Source organism: Macaca nemestrina, chromosome 9, assembly GCF_043159975.1.
Source record: "Macaca nemestrina isolate mMacNem1 chromosome 9, mMacNem.hap1, whole genome shotgun sequence".
NCBI lineage: Eukaryota > Metazoa > Chordata > Mammalia > Primates > Cercopithecidae > Macaca > Macaca nemestrina.
The window spans coordinates 91,665,877-91,683,660 of NC_092133.1; the positions used below are offsets into that span (position 1 = coordinate 91,665,877).

At 38.4% G+C, this 17,784-nt stretch overlaps 1 long non-coding RNA gene across 2 annotated transcripts in view; it reads right to left on the reverse strand.

Annotated features, from left to right (window-relative positions):
* The window catches only part of LOC105468306 (uncharacterized), a 90,761-nt gene that overhangs the window by 34,379 nt on the left and 38,598 nt on the right, over window positions 1-17,784 (reverse strand). Inside the window, exon 1 of one of the 2 annotated variants that reach the window (XR_011608013.1) lies at window positions 12,668-12,776. The exons of the other annotated variant lie outside the window; for it this stretch is intronic. This is a non-coding gene — a long non-coding RNA (uncharacterized lncRNA). Of the gene's footprint in view, window positions 1-12,667; window positions 12,777-17,784 lie in introns of those variants that run through there. 2 annotated transcript variants of the gene reach the window in all.

Consider the following 17,784-nt stretch of genomic DNA (forward strand, 5'->3'; position numbering starts at 1 on the left):
AAAAAAAAAAAAAAAAAAAAAGGCTGCATCATGTCAATAGATACAATCAAATACAATTTTATAAAAATTCAGCACTCATCCATGATTTAAAAAACTGTTAATTGCAAATAGAAGAGAATTTCCTCAACTTAATGACATTATATAAAAGTTGTAGTTATCCTATTTAGTAGTCCTTATAGAATGACTGATTTTGCTTCCCTGAAAATAAAGAACAAGACAAAAATGTTCTCACCACTTTTACACAACATTATAACAAACGGCCAGTGTGATAAGGCAAGTAAAAGAATTGAAATGCATATGTGCTGGAAAGGAAGAAGTAAAACAATCTTTACTCAGAGACAACTTGATGATCTATCTAGCAAACCCAAATAATTTATCAAAAACCTACAAGAACCAATAAACGACTCTACAAAAGTCATGGGATACAAGGTCAACATCTAAAAATTATTTTATTCTTAAATACTGGCAATGAAAAATCAGAAAATAAAATTTTAAAGTAATATCTTTCATAAAATTATGAAATATCTAGTTAGAAACAAATATCTAGTTAAACAAAGATATGCAAGACTATACACTGAAAGCTACAATGTATTGCTGAGATAAATTATTAAAGATCTATATAAATAGAGAGATATACTCAATTTTGTTAAGAGGGCAATTCTTTCCAAATTCATCTATATATTCAATGTTATTCCCATCAAAATTTTGGCAAATTTTTGGTAGAAATTGGCAAACTAATCTGAAAATGTACATGAAAATGCAAATGTCACCTAGAAGAGCCAAATCAATTTTGTAAAGAAAGAAGATAGTTGAAGGACTTACAATACCTAATACTCATCAGAAAGTCATATTGTCATAAGAAAATGTGATATTGGCATAATCATTATTATTCAAGAGAACAGAATGTAGAGTTCAGAACTAGACCCGCATAAATAAGGTTAACTGCTATTCAACAAAGGTGCCAAGACATTTCAATGGGGAAAAAAACTTTTAACAAATTATACTGGAAGAGTTAGATATCCACATGCAGAGACAGACAGAGAGAAACATTAACTCTTACCTCACACATCGTACATGAAAACTTATTCAAAATGGGTCATAGACTTAAACAAGAAGGGGTAAAACTATAAAATTTCTACTAAAAACATAAGAGAAAATCTTAATAATCTCAGATCAAGCATGTATTTTTAAAGTAGGATGCAATGCAGTATGAAAAAAAAGTAAATTTGAATTCGTCAAAATTAAAATATTTTGCTCTGCAAGAAACACTATTGGTAAAGTAAAGAGATAACCTACAAAATATATAAATCTATACAAATGTATAAACACAACTCAATACTAAGAAGACAAACAACTCGGTTTTTAATGGGCAAAAGATGTGAATACTTCATCAAAAATAATATGGAGATGCAAAATAACCATATGAAAACAGTGCTCTAAATTATTATTCATTGAGAATGGAAATTAAAAAACTAAAGTAAGACACAAATACACATACAGTAGAATGGCTAAAATTTAAAAATGACCCTTGAACAACACAGGTTTGAATTGCACAGGTCCATTTATATGTGGATTTTTTTTCAACTAAACATGGCTTAAAAATACAGTGTCGGCTGGGAGCGGTGGCTCAAGCCTGTAATCCCAGCACTTTGGGAGGCCGAGACGGGCGGATCACGAGGTCAGGAGATCGAGACCATCCTGGCTGACACAGTGAAACCCCGTCTCTACTAAAAAATACAAAAAAACTAGCCGGGCGAGGTGGCGGGCGCCTGTAGTCCCAGCTACTCGGGAGGCTGAGGCAGGAGAATGGCGTGAACCCGGGAGGCGGAGCTTGCAGTGAGCCAAGATCAGGCCACTGCACTCCAGCCTGGGCGGCAGAGCGAGACTCTGTCTCAAAAAAAAAAAAAAAAAAAAAAAAAAAAATACAGTGTCATGGGATACAAAACTTGTGTATATGGGAGGCTGAATGTTTGTATCTGCTGGTTCTGCAGGGCTTACTGCAGGATTTGAGTAAGTATGAATTTTGGAATGCAGAGGGATCTTGGAACCAATCCCTGGTGGATACCAAGGGACAACTGCTATACCAAGTCTTGGTGCTGGTGGAAATCCAAAATGGTGCAAATACATTGGAAAAAAGTTGGCAGTTTCAAGTAAAGTTAAAAACAAACTTACCATATGTCTGAGCAATTCCAAGCCTAAGTATTTACCCAAGTGAAATAAAGGTTTGTGTCCAAAGAAGACTTACACAATACATGAATTTTTACAGTAGGTTTTTTACTCACAATGGTCAAATACTGGAAAAAAATGCAAATTTCTACCAAATGTAAATGGATAAACAATTTTTAAAATATCCATACAATGCAATACTACTCAGAATTTAAAACGAAGGCAAGACTACTAAATAACTGCAACAACATTGACTCTCAAAAGCCTTATGGTAAGTGAAGGAAGACAAACACACAAGACCTCATACTACATGATTCCACATTTGTAAAATTCTAGAACAGACAAAACTATATCAATGGCATATCAGTGGTTTTCAGGGGTCAGGAGTTGCAGGGAGAGAATTAACTGCAAAAGGGCATAAAATAACTTTCTGAGGTATCTGAAATGTTCTAGATTGTGATTGTTGTGTTGGTTATACTGTAGTAAATATTTGTCAAAAGTTTTTTGTACAGTTAAAATAGGTAAATTTTATACAAGTTGAGTATACAAATTATATCTTAATAAACTTGACCCCCCAAAATGCTATGTGATTCTAATTGATTATTACGAGTTTTTTCTCCTCAATACTTTGAACTGGTTTTCAAATTTTCTACCATGTATATGAATTACTTTATAATCACTAATACAAAAGAAAGTATTGCCTTAGTAATAGTAGTTTAAATAATAGAAAGGATAAAGTAAAGGAACTAAGGTGAGTCACAGAGACACACACTATATATGTGTGAAGAATTGAGAATGAAATTTCCATTCCTGGAAAAATACCATGATAGATGTTTGGATGGAGAAATCCTCCAATAAAGGACACATAGATGATGGATCAAATAGTCAAGGAATGATTTTTAAAACTTTTCAAATACATGAGAAGTAATAGAATCATCAGAAGTCAGCCAGGGGAGTGGGGAGGAACAGAAAAAGAAAAATCAAACAAAGCAAGCATGGATTTAGAGAAATGAATAAAGTCTGAAGACTGAAGCTTTCATTAGGACATCTGTTAATCTCTGAAGCCCTGGCATCTATGTTTAAATAGGCCACAGCTTCTCCAAAAACATGAAGCAATGCTTGAATCTCTAAGAAGAATATAAGTGTAGGTCAGGAATTTTTCAGATAACCAGGAGTCCTTAAGGAGAATACCCTCAGGTGAGTGCAAGTCATTTGATAAAAGTCATTTTATGCTAACCAAAGTTTCAGTTCACCAGAAATATATAAAAAGCCTAAACTCCTATATGTATAATAACATTCACAATATGTCAAGCAAAAATTATCAGAATGTAGAGAAATCCTCTGTCACATGAGAACTTTCAGAATATACCTCTTAGAACTTGATAAATCAAGCAAGAAAAAATCAGAAAAGATAGAACACCACAACATAATTAACAACAAAATTAATAAATTTGAGCTCATGTACATGTACATGACAAGTACACTCAATAAATAAAGAATATACATCCTTTTCGGGCATCCATGAAACATTTATGAAAGTTGACTCTGTAATAAGCCATAATGATGTCTCAATAAATGTCAAAGAATTGGTATCATACAGATTGCATTTTCTGTCTGCCTGGAACACAATTAGGATAAAATTCATTATTAAAAGTATAACATTAAAATGTATATATACAAACATATATATTTAGGAAGTTTTAAACACAACAGAATATTTGATGGGTCAAATAAGAAATAAAAATATAAATGCTTAAAACTGAATGATGACAAAAATACTATTTATGAAATCTGTGAGATGCATTTAAAATTATATTTATACCCAAGCAAAAATAAATCTTTCTACCAAAAAGATACCTGCACTCATGTGTTTATCACAGGCCTATTCACAAGAGCAGAGACGTGGAATCTACCCAGGTGCCCATCAGTGGTAGACTGGATAAAGAAAATATACATATACACCATGGAATACTATGCAGCCATAAAATAGAATGAAATCCTGTCCTTTGCAGCAATGTGGATGCAGCTGGAGACTGTTATCCCAAGCAAATTAACACAGTAACAGAAAACCAAATAACACATATTTTCACTTATAAGTAGGAGCTAAATCTTAAGTACACACAGACATAAAGATGGGGGCAATAAACACTGGGCACTACAGGAAAGGGAAGGGAGAGAGATTGGCAAGGGCTGAAGAACTTTCTATTAAATACTAAGCTCACTACTTGGGTGACAGATTCAAATGAAGCCCAGGCCTCGCATCATGCAATATGTCCTTACAACAAACCTGCACATATACACACTGAGTCTAAAATTTAAATGATAATTTTAAAAGGATAAAATTATACGTGGAGGATTGTAGAAGTGCCCTAAGGCACTGCAGTGGCTCTTTTCTCAGATTCGACTCTTCTCTATTCTTTCCCAAACTCACACTCACTCCACTGCACAATGCCTAGCTCCTGCTTCACACACAGCTGGACTCTAATATATATCATTGACTCCACACAATTACACCACATTAGCAGGTGAGTTGTGCTGACCACAGTGAAGAGGTAGATTGAAGCCAGATCTCCACAGGAGCTTTCTTCCAAACTCCCCTGTGAAGTTCTTGAACTTGAAATCATTTCATTTTGCCAAAGTTCCTTTTCATCGCTTCCAAAGAACAGCCTCCATTCACCTGAGTCCAGGTGCTTCTGCTGGTGGGGGTTGTCTATCACAGACCTGTCCTGTCTCCTCGCCATATTTGATTCCCAACTCTACTGCCTTTGCCAGACAGACCAGCAGTCCTCTTAGCGGTTTCTTCCCCCAGTCCCTTGGCAGTTGCCAAGTCACACTGCTTTCTAACCCACCAACCCCCTAAAACTCTCCATGCATGCAAGAAGCCTAATTAGTTAGATTCATACAGAATAACCACCCTTTCCCTAAAACCCCTGCCAATGTAATGACCTGACCTAACTCCTCCTACCACAGGCAGTAGAGGGAGGGCAGGAGGGAGCCAGTGGGGAGGGAAGGAGAAAGAAAGAAGTAAAGGATAGTGGAAGGGGTGTTAAGGGAGGGGAGGAGAAGAGAGAGATTCAGAAAAAGCAACTGTGGTATCACCCTGTGTCTGTTCACACCTCAAGCATTTTTGGGGTAGATTCTCACAGTTAACAACCAATGAACAGAAATCATCAGTCAGTGCATCATTAAATGTATCTGTATTTACACATTCTATTCTCTAGCCTTTGCTTTGTTTACTTAATTATCCTCATTAGGAATTATTAGAAAATCAAAATAACTTACAAAGGAGCCATTAGCCTGGTAACTACAGCAAACATCAGCACAACCAAGGAGTCCCCAGTGGAGATAGAGACCTGTTAAATCAGCCATTCTACTGAAAATAGAAATGACAATGAGGAAGTAATCTACCTGAGTGGTCATGCCCTCTTCCCCAATTGTCTGTTATTTGTTCTAGGTCCCTGGGTAAGGTGTGTGTTTGTTCTGGAAAAGCAGGTACAGTGGCTTGATCTGTAGTGAATAGGACTTGGATTAGAACTCCAGGAAACCCTGGCCCATCAAATTCAGAATCTTCTACTTGTAAATCACCATGACTTCTAAAAAACTGCATGTGTCTTGGAGAGACCTAGTGAAACTGTAGATAAATGCAATCAAGGGCAATTTTAAATAGGACAATTATTTGTATGGGAAATTCTCCCCATTTATGTATTAGATTAACTTACAAGTGATAAAGACAGACTGACAATAGGAACCATTAGCAGTAGAGCATGCAGTGTGTGAGTTCTTTAGTCCTGGAACCCCTGAGGGATAGTGTTTAAGACATCAGATGCTGAATCAAGGGGGCTCCTGGAACCAGCAACATGTCCCTCACAAAGAAAGGAAAACAAGCTTCTTGTATCTAGTTTATCAAGAGCCCCACCCCTCACTATTCTAGTGTCTTAGGGAAATAAAATATAGCCAGAGTCCCTGCCACCAGAAAGGGTGTACACACATCACCATTAAACAAGGAAACAGTGCTATGGTTAAATGCTACATGTGTAGTCAAGACAACAGCTACTATAATTGAGAAGGGAGACATTTTGGGGCTAGAGTTAAAGGGAAAGATGATTTTGAAACCTGGTACTTGATCAAGATCTGAACAGGTGAGAATGGCATGGGTAGGACCAAGAAACCAGAGAACACCCAGTGATAGGATTTTTGCAGAACATCTATATGCCACCATCTAACTTGCTGGTGGGTTGCAGGGTGAGGGGTCACAAAAGACTAAACAAATAAGATTGTCAACTGCATCACGTGAGATGCAAAAGAGACGTAAGAAAGCATGAAGTGCTCAAGAAATGACAAGCACTTCAATACAGCTGAACCTCAAAACTTGGAAAGAAAACACTGTTGCAATGTGCAGCTGAACCTCAAAACTTGGGGAGAAAACACTGGAGGAGTGTGCAACGAAGCTGGAAAAGTAGCCTTGGCAAGTAGCCTCAAAGCATCAAATCCTGAAAGTCCACGAGCATTGTGCTCAGATATCCCATTATGCTGACGCTTCCACAAAGACAGAGCTTACTTCAGGGAAAATTCACAGGAGGCAACAACAACAGAATGTCAGCTTGGACTTCATCTTTTCTGGGAAGCGTCCTTGCCCCCTATGCCCCATTACACCTCTATTTCACCATGAAGACAAATGAAGTAAAGACAAATATGGTATCAGAGCACAGCATACAGACAGCCTGTATGTGCACTGGTGTTTGCTGTGTCCTGGATTTGAAAGGCGGTGTGTTTAAAGCACAATCAGGACTGCATCTATGTGATCACAGAACAGTAGCAGTGACATAGACAGCTGAATCAATTTTGTGGATATGGAAAGAGGAATGGAGAGAAGGAGAAGAGAGAGAATTGACAGAGGCCACATGTTCAAGTTTAACTGGATTGCAAAGGCAGTTAGGATGTGCTCTGGAATTATCAGATTGCAGGGCCTGATCAAAACCAGTATGAACAACATGATCCCGGATTCTGTTTGCAGAATAAACTGGAAGGCAGAGGGCAACTGGGAGCAATATGATGCTTTCAGCTAGGCCTGAGGTAGCTGTGGCTGAGAGGGAGGGAGAGAATGAACTAGAAAATGTCGAGAAGTGTTTGATAAAAAATGAACTGTGAGGGATAAGAATAAGGAGGAAGAGGCCAAAAATAAATCCAAACTTGAAAAACTGAAACAACCCTTGACATGTTCGATAAAGGACAAAGTGAGGTTTTTAACCATCAGTTGCTGGCCTGACAATTAAAATATAGGAAAGCAAATCACGTGTTATGTGGAAGAGCACAAGGTGTATCCCAAGTATAAAATGCCACTGCTCAGCTGCCCACATGCAGCAAATTCAGCAAATCCTCATGTCCAGCATGGGGCTGCAGCCTTTCATCAACAGAGCTCATCTTCATAGCCAGACAGGCCCCACTTCTCAAGCCTGATTCAGCCCTCACATCTCTATGAATCCAGGAACACACAGTTGATCCTCAGCAATGATTCTGCTTCAGGCTGGATATCTACCAAGGGTGCTGCCTGTTCAGAATCTAACAGTCAGTGTTTTATCACTTTTTACTTCCGTTTTTTGGGATCTATAATCCAAAAGCATTGGGAACAGGTCCCCCAAAATCTGGCCATAAACTGGCCTCAAAATTGACCATAAACAAAATTTCTGCAGCACTGTGACATGTTCATGATGGCCATAACCGCCCATGCTGGAAAGTTGTGGGTTTACTGGAATGAGGGCAAGGAACACCTGGCCCACCCAGGGCGGAAAACCGCTTAAAGGTGTTCTTAAACCACAAACAATAACATGAGCGATCTGTGCCTTAAGGTCATGTTTCTGCTGCAGATAACTAGCCAGACCCACCCCTTTATTTCGGCCCATCCCTTTGTTTCCCATAAGGGATACTTTTAGTTAATCAAATATCTATAGAAACAATGGTAATGACTGGTTTGCTGTAAATAAATATGTGAGTAAATCTCTGTTTGGGGCTCTGAGCTCTGAAGACTGGGAGACCCCTGATTTCCCATTTCACACCTCTATATTTCTGTGTGTGTGTCTTTAATTCCTCTAATGCCACTGCGTTTGAGTGTCCCTGGCCAAGCTGGTCTTGGTAAGTGGTGCCCATACATTGGGGCTCAAATCCAGGTCGAAGGGTCACAAGAGCAATGGTTGGAGAACGTGGAACTAGCTGGAGGACACCCAAGTACTCTTAAAGCAATCCCCATGGTGAGTAAGAAGGGGAGCTCAGAAGCATCAGGGTAACAATGGGACAAGTGTGGCTGTGGTTTGTTCCACCTTGGAACTTTTTCACACTGATAATGAGGAGGAAGGAGAGTAGAGTGAACTAACAGAAGAGGTTACAGAACAGGTTTATTTGCCAGCTAAAGCTAAAGCGGCAAAGGAGGGAGCGATTCGTCCCTACCCTTCTGCACCCCGTCCTTATTATTTTGAAGAAAAAGAACCTCCAGATCTTTCTTTTCCAGAGGACACTGGGTGAAAAGTAGTTGCCCCAGTGACTGTTTGAGCAGCACCTCGAGCAACAACTCTTACTTCTATTCAGGCAGGAATTCAGTAAGCTAGATGAGAGGGTGATTTAGAGGCTTACCAGTTCCCTGTTAGAATACACTCCCCAGATCAATAGGGAAATATTATAGCTACATTTGAGCCTTTTCCTTTTGAATTACTCAAAGATTTTAAACAAGCTATAAATCAGTATGGACCAGGTTCTCCTTTTGTAATGGAACTGTTAAAGAATGTTGCTGTTTCCAGTCAGATGATTCCTACTGACTGGGACACTCTTACTTGAGCTTGTGTAACTCCTGCTCAGTTCTTACAATTTAAAACTTGTTGGGCAGATGAAGCTTCCATTCAGGCTGCTCGCAATGCCCAGGCCCAACTTCAAGTTAATAGCACTGCAGACCAACTTTTGGGGGTTGGTGGCTGGGCTGGTTTAGACACACAAGTGGTCATGCAGGATGAGGCCATAGAACAACTTAGAGGAGTGTGCATTACAGCTTGGGAAAAAAATCACTTCAGGTGGAGAACACCTTCCTTTAGTGCTATAAAACAGGGACCCATTGATTTTATAGCTCAGTTACAGGAGTCAGGATATAGTATTGCAGTTATTAGCTTTCAACAATGCCCATCCCAATTGCCAGGGTGCTCTGAGAACTATCAGAGGGAAAACACATTTAGTTGATTATATCAAGGCCTGTGATAGTATCAGGGGTCATCTGCATAAAGCTACTCTGCTAGCACAGGCAATGGCAGGACTGAAAGTGGAAAAAGGAAATATTCCATTTCCTGGAACTTGTTTTAACTGCGGGAAGCATGGTCATACTAAAAAAGAATGTAGAAAAAAATCAGAGTCAGGCCACCAGAGAGGGGGAAAAAAAACTGCTGACCCTGAAATATGTCCAAAATGCAAAAAAGGAAAACACTGGACTAATCAGTGTCTCTCTAAGTTTGATAAAGAAGGGAACCTGATTTTGGGAAATGCCATGAGGGACCTGTCCTAGGCCCTGTTCTAAACTGGAGCATTTCCAGCTCAGGCCATTCCCTTATCCCTGTACAATGTCTGTCCCCCGCCACAGCCAGTAGTGCTACAGTAGATATATGCTGCACAAAAGCTGTGAGCCTTCTGCCGGAGGAACACCCACAAAAGGTCCCAACAGGAGTCTGTGGATCCTTGCCAGCAGGGACAATAGGATTACTTTTAGGAAGGTCTAGTTTGAGTTTAAAAGGGGTAAAAATACATACAGGAGTCATTGATTCAGATTATAATGGGGTAATTCAATTGTTATATCTACTTCTCTTCCTTGGAAACCAGAGCCAGGAGAGTGCATAGCACAGCTCCTGATTGTGCTGTACGTGGGAATGGGGAAAAGTGAAATTAAATGAACAGGAGAATTTGGAAGCACAAATAAACAAGGCAAAGCAGCTTATTGGGAAATCAAATTACTGATAAACATCCTACCTGTGAAATAACTATTCAGGGAAAGAAATTTAAAGGTTTCGTAGATACAAGAGTGGACATTTCAATCATTTCTCTACAGCACTGGCTGTCTGTGTGGCCAATTCAACCCACTCAATTTAACATAGCTGGAGTTGCTAAAGCCCATGAAGTATATCAAAGTAGTTATATTTTGCATTGTGAAGGGGCTAATGGACAACCAAGAACTATTCAACAAATTATAACTTCTGTACCTATAAATTTATGGGGAAGAGATTTATTGTAATAATGGAGAGCACAAGTTCTAATTCCAGAACAATTATATAGCCCTCAAAGTCAACATACAATGCATGAAATGGGGTATGTCCTTGGTATGGGACTAGAAAATAATTGCAAGTTTTGAAAGAACTGCTTCAAACAGAAAGACAAAGTTTCTGCCAAGGTTTAGGATATCATTTTTGATGGTGGCCATTGTTAAGCCTCCAGAACCTATGCCTTTAAAATGGTTAACAGATGAGCCAATTTGGATAGAACAATGGTTGCTAAGTAAAGAGAAACTGGAGGCTTTAGAGAAATTAGTTACTGAACAACTAGAAAATGGGCACATAGCTCCAACATTTCCCCCTTGGAATTCTCCAGATTTTGTAATTAAGAAAAAATCAGGTAAATGGAGAATGTTAACTGACTTAAGAGCTATCAATTCAGTTATACAACCTATGGGAGCATTACATCCAGGACTGCCTTCTCCTGCTATAATTCCAAAAAAACTGGCCTTTAATAGTCATAGATTTAAAAGACTGTTTCTTTACTTATCCCTCTAGCTGAATGAGACTGTAAATGGGTTACATTTACAATTCCTGTGGTAAACAACCTGCAGCTTGCTAAGTGTTTTTATTGTTTTACAGATGGGTCTAGTAATGGTAAAGCTTCTTATTCTGGATCAAAAGGTAAAGTTTTTCAGACATCCTGTACTTCAGCTCAAAAAGAGGAGCTTGTAGCAGTAATTGAGGCATTGACTGATTTTGATATGCCTATTAATGTGATTTCTGATTCTTCATACATGGTTAATTCCACACAGTTAATTGAAAATGCTAAGTTACAATTTCATAGAGATAAACAACTGATGACTTTATTTACCCTATTATAAACAGCAGTTAGGAGTAGAATGCACCCTTTTTACATCACTCGTATTAGGGCTCATACACCTCTTCCAGGACCTTTGACTGAAGGGAATCAAATGGCTGATCACCTAGTTGCTAATCCAATATATAATGCTAGACACACTCACAGTTTAACCCATGTTAATACCGCTGGTCTCAAATGCAGATACAGCAATACCTGGAAAGAGGCTAAAGCTATTATGCAACGATGCCCAACTTGCCAAATGGTACATTCCTCATCTTTTACAGTAGGAGTTAATCCTCAAGGATTGGAACCTAACTCTCTTTGGCAAACGGATGTCACACATGTTCCCTCATTTGGGAGACTAGCTTATGTACATGTATGTGTGGACACCTTTTCTCACTTTGTCTGGGCTACATGCCAATCAGGAGAGTCTTCTGCCTGTATTAAACGTCACCTTTTGCAATGTTTTGTGGTGACAGGCATTCCAGCTTCTATTAAAACAGACAATGCCCCAGGCTATACTAGCCAAGCTTTAGCTACATTTTTCTCTATGTGGAATATTAAACACATTACTGGTATCCCATACAAATCTCAAGGACAAGCCATAGTGAAAAGAATGAATCTTTCCCAAAAACAGCAGTTGCAGAAGCAGAAAGGGGGAAATAGAGAATATGGAACCTCACAGATGCAATTGAATCTAGCATTAACTTTAAATTTTTTGAGCCTGTCCAAAGTCCAGATGTTATCAGCAGCTGAAGAGCATCTACAGAAACCAACTGCAAAGACAGAAGCAGAACAATTGATTTGGTGGAGAGATCCAATAACAAGAAGTTGGGAAATAGGTAAAATAATAACTTGGGGTAGAGGTTATGCTTATTTCTCCAGGTCAAAATCAACAGCCAATTTGGACACCTTTAAGACACCTGAAACCTTACCATGAGCCAGATGCCAAGGAAGATGGAATTCTGGGAGGATCCCGAGGACCCCCCGTTTGCAGCCATGTTGAGGCTGAGGAGGACCCTGACTGTCACAAGCAACACCCGTTGAACACAGCCACCCACCTGGGGACAGATTAAGAAGGTGTCACAGATGGCAGAAGAAAACCTGAGGAAAGCAGGACAGTCAGTCACAGTGAGTAATTTAATGGTAGCTATGATAGCAACGATCACCATTGCCATGAGTATTCCTTCAACAAGGGCTGACACAGAGAACAATTACACGTATTGGGCATATTTATCAACCTTGGCTGGCAATAATGCCTAGATGTAATCACCATATAATGCAGTTACACATGCTTTCTTATTTCAGTATTTAGCATAATAAATCTGCTCCTATAATTGAGGCATACCACCCTCAAAATCTATTTGTAAACAAAATTGAACCTGGCCAGAAATAATGAACTTACTTGTTTAGGAAGATTGCATTGCAGAACAGGCAGAGGTGCTGCACAATGATTCCATTGGTCCCCTAAGAGGATGTTTAGCTTGAATTGCCCCTCTTTGTCTGTGCCACTCCACGCTATGTTCAGATGATCTGAAGAAAATGATCAGTTGGTAGAAATGATAAGAAGTACAGCAAAAGTTCTTTTATCTGGAAACATGGCAGTATAGTGGCACTGCAACCTCAAGTGATATGGCCTGCTGTAGGAGCTAAACACAAGGATTTGAGGAAACTGTTGATAGCTCTTAATAAGATCAAAATTTGGGAAAGAATAAAAAAGTATCTAGAAGGATACTCTACAAACTTGTCTTTGGATATTGCAAAATGAAAGAATAAATATTTAAAGCATCCCAGGCATATCTGACCTTAATGCCAAGAACTGGAGTGCTTAAAGGAGCCACAGACAGATTAGCAGCTAGTAACACATTAAAATTGATAAAAACACTTGGAAGCTCTGTAATTTCAATGATGATTATGCTTTTAATCTATGTTGTTTGTCTTTGTATAGTTTGCAGATGTGGATCCTGACTCCTGCGAGAAGTAGCTCACCATGACAAAGCTGACTTTGCTTTTATCGATTTGCAAATCAAAGAAGAGGGACACGTTGGTTACAGGCCCCCCAAAATCTGTCCATAAACTGGCCTCAAAACTGGCCATAAACAAAATCTCTGCAGCACTGTGGCATGTTCATGATGGTCATAACGCCCAAGCTGGAAAGTTGTGGATTTACCAGAATGAGGGCAAGGAACACCTGGCCCACCCAGGGCGGAAAACCGCTTAAAGGTGTTCTTAAACTACAAACAATAGGATGAGCGATCTGTGCCTTAAGAGCATGTTCCTGCTGAAGATAATTAGTCAGACCCACCCCTTTATTTCAGCCCATCCCTTCATTTCCCATAAGGGATACTTTTAGTTAATCAAATATCTATAGAAACAATGATAATGACTGCCTTGCTCTTAATAAATACATGGGTAAATCTCTGTTCTGGGCTCTCGGCTCTGAACGCTGTGAGACCCCTGATTTCCCACTTCACACTGCTGTATTTCTGTGAGTATGACTTAAATTCCTCCAGTGCCACTGGGTTAGGGTCTCCCTGACCAAGCTGGGCTTAGGACAAAAGATCAATTTTCCCCCCAATTTTGGGCTATGATGAATGAAGTGACTATGATCATTTACATATATATCTGTGTAGACATTTGTTCTGTTAGATTTCCAGTAAAAGTTATCTGATTTACTTCTTTATATACCAATCCTGCCTGCCTGCCTGCTTGCCTGTCTTCCTTCCCTCCCTCATTCTCCTCCTTCCCTCCTTTCTCTCCTTTTCTTCCTTTCTTTCTAATAAGATCTCACTCTGTTGCCCAGGCTGGAGTGTAGTGGCACAGTCATAGCTCACTGCAGTCTCAACCTCCTGGCGTCTCCACTTAGCCTCCTGAATAGCTAGCACTACACATGCACCCTGCCACGCCTAGCTAGATTTTTGTTTTTGTAGAGATGGAGTCTCCCAATTTTACCTGTCTGGTCTCAAACTCCTGGCCTCAAGAGATCCACACACCTCAGTCTCCCAAAGTTCTGGGATTACAGGCGTGAGCCACCATGACCTGTCTATATGGATTTTATTTTTTAAAAAAAGTAGTTTTAGTCCCACAGCAACACTGAGAAGAAAGTACAGAGAATTCTCATCTAGCCTCTACCCCTCCCCCAACATGCCCAACCTCCATTATCAACATCCCCCACCAGAGTGGTGCATTTGTTACAACTGATGAACCTACACTGACACATCATCATCACCCAGAGTCCATGGTTTACACATGGTTTACACTAGGGTTCACTCTTGGTGTTGTACATGCTATGGATTCTGATAAATGGGCAGCGATATGTACCTACTATTACAATATCATACAGAACAGTTCCACCGCCCTGAAACTCCCCTGTGATCTGACTATTCATGCCGCCTTCCTCACTAAACCCTGGCAATCACTGACTCTTTTACTGCTTCCATAGTTTTGCCTTTTCCAGGTTGTCATACTTGGAATCATACAGTGTGCAGCCTTATCAGATTGGCTTCCTTCACTTGGTATTATGCATTTAGGTTTCCTCTTTATGGATAATTTCTTTGCATCACTGAATAATATTTCATCATCTGGATGTACCACAATATGTTTATCCCCTTACCTCCTAAAAGATATCTCAGTTGCTTCTAAGATTTGGCAATTCTTTAAAAAGCTGCTGTAATCATCAATGTGCAGGTTTCTGTATGGACATAAGTTTTCAACTCATTCAAGTACACAGTAAAGGGATTACTGTATCATATGGCAAGAGTGTATAGTTTTGTAAAAACTGCCAAACCATCAGCTGTACCATTTTCATTCCCACCAGCAGTGAATGAGAGTTCTTGTTATTCTACATCCTCCCCAGCACCTGATGTTGCCAGTGTTTAGAATTTTGGTGATTCTGATAGGCATCTTATGGCATCTCGCTGTTGTTTTAACTTACAGTTCCTTAATGGGATATGATGCGGAGCATCTTCTCAATTGCTCACTTGCCATCTGTTGATCTCCTTTGATGTGGCACCTGTTCAAGTGTTTTGCCCATTTTTAAATCACAGTGTTTACTTTCTTATTGTTGAATTTTAAGAGCTCTTTGTCTATTTTGGATAAAGTCCTTTATCAGATAGATCTTTTGCAACTATTTACTCCAAATCTGTGGCTTATTTTTTTGACAGGTTCTTCAGCAGAGCAGAAGTTTTTAAATAAAGTCCAGCCTATCAATGATTTCTTTCAAGGATCATGCTTTTGGTGTTAATCTAAAAATTCATAGCCATACTGTCAGTCACCTAGATTTTCTTCTGTTATCTTCTAGGAGTTTTACTAAGCTTGCTCTTTACATTTAGGTCTATAATTCATTTTGAGTGCATTTTTTTGGTAAGAGCTTAAAGCCTATATCTAAATTTATTTTTATGCACATGGATGACCAAATATTCCAGCTCCATTTGTTGAAAATATTATCTTTACTTAATTACATTGCTTTTGTTTCTTTACCTAAGATCAGTTGATGACATTTATGGTCTGTTTCTGAGATCTTTATTTTGTTTCATTGATTTACTGGACATTCATTTTCCAACACCACTTTGTCTTGATTGCCATAGCTTTATAGGAAGTCTTGAAGTCAAATATTGTCAGACCTCCACTATTGTTCTTCTCCCTCCGTAACATATTGCTAATTCTAGATCTTCGACTCTCCATATAAACTTTAATATTAGTTTTTCATACCGAAAAAAAAATTTACTGAGATTTTGACTGGATTGTGTTGACTCTGTACCTCAACTTGGGAAAAGTGACAACTTGACAATATTGATCCTTTAAATCCATGAACATGGAATATCTCTCAATTTATTTATTTCTTCCAGAGTTTTGTCATTTTCTTCATATAGATATTGTACACATTTTGCTAGATTTATGCCTAGGTATTTTATATTTGCAAGTGCTAAAGAAAATGACTTTGCGTTTTCAATTTGAAATTTTACTTGTTCATTGATGGCATACAGGAAAATAATTAACTTTTGTATATTCACTTTGCAACCTACAATCTTGTTATAATTAAGGAGTATTTTGTTGATTCTTTCAGATTTTCTACCTAGATTATCATGTGTTCTTCAAACAAAGATAGTTTTATGTTTTCCCAATAGGTACGCCTTTTATTTTCTTATTGTATTAGCTCAACTTCCCAAAAGTGTTGAAAAGGAGTGATGAGAAAAGAACATCCCTGCCTCTTACCTGATCTCAGCAGGAAAGCTTCTAGTTTCTCATCATTAAGTGTGTTGTTAGCTATAGGTTTTTCATAGATGTCTTTTTCAAGTTGAAGATTTACCATGAACGAGCGTAGAATTTTGCAAATGCTTTTTATGGTTCTATATATATAATCATGCAGTTATTCCTGTTTAGCCTGTTGAGATAGATTACTTAAATTCATTTTGGGTTGTTAAACCAGCTTTTCAAATGAGGGATATATCCTAGTGGGTCATGGTATGTCATTCTTTTCATAATTGTTGGATAAAATTTGCTAATATTTTGTTGAGAATTTTGTGATCTCTGTTCATGAGAGACGATGATTTGTAGCTTCCTTTTTTTGTAATGTCTTTGGTTTAATTTTAGGAGGATGCAGACCTCATAGAGGTATTTTAAAAAACAAAAAACAGACCATCCTGGCTAACACAATGAAACCCCGTCTCTACTAAAAATACAAAAAATTAGCCGGACGTGGTGGCAGGCACCTGTAGTCCCAGCTATTCTGGAGGCTGAGGCAGGAGAATGGCCTGAACCTGGGAGGTGGAGCTTGCAGTGAGCCGAGATTATACCACTGCACTCCAGTCTGGGCAACAGAGCGAGACTCCACCTCAAAGAAAATATATACAGCTTTTTATCTTATTGAATTTTCTCTATTGATTTTCTGTTTTCAATTTCATTGATTTCTGCTCCAATTTCTATTATTTATTTTCTTCAGCTTTCATTGGATTTAATTTGCACTTCTTTTTCTTGTTTCTAAAGTGGCAGCTTAGATTATTGATTTTAGATCTTTCTTGTCTTCTAATATATGCGTTGAATGTTACACATTTCCTCCAATTTTCCTCTAAATAGTGTTTTCTCTGTATTCTACAAATTTTAATCAGGTGTATGGTTATGTAGTTCAATTTTTAAAATTTCTTTTGAAATGTCTTTGAACCATGTGTTATTTAGAATTGTGTTGTTTAATCTTCATGTACTTGGGATTATTGTTGTAGTTGTATTTATATCTACCATAAGTCACTTTCTATCTTTGCTTTCCACTGTTTCTTCCTTTTGTGGCTTTAACCGATCATTTTCTATGATTCCATTTTCTCTCTTTTCTTAGCATATTGGTTACACTCATTTTTTACATTTTTCTTTTTTTGTGTTTACCCTGCAGTTTCCAATATATACTTATAACTAACCCAAATCCACTTTCAAATAGTACAATATGATTTCACAAGTAGGGCAGGTATCTTTGTTAAACAAATTTGATTTTAGATTCAAGGGCATAACAAAATATTACTAACTCCTCTCTCT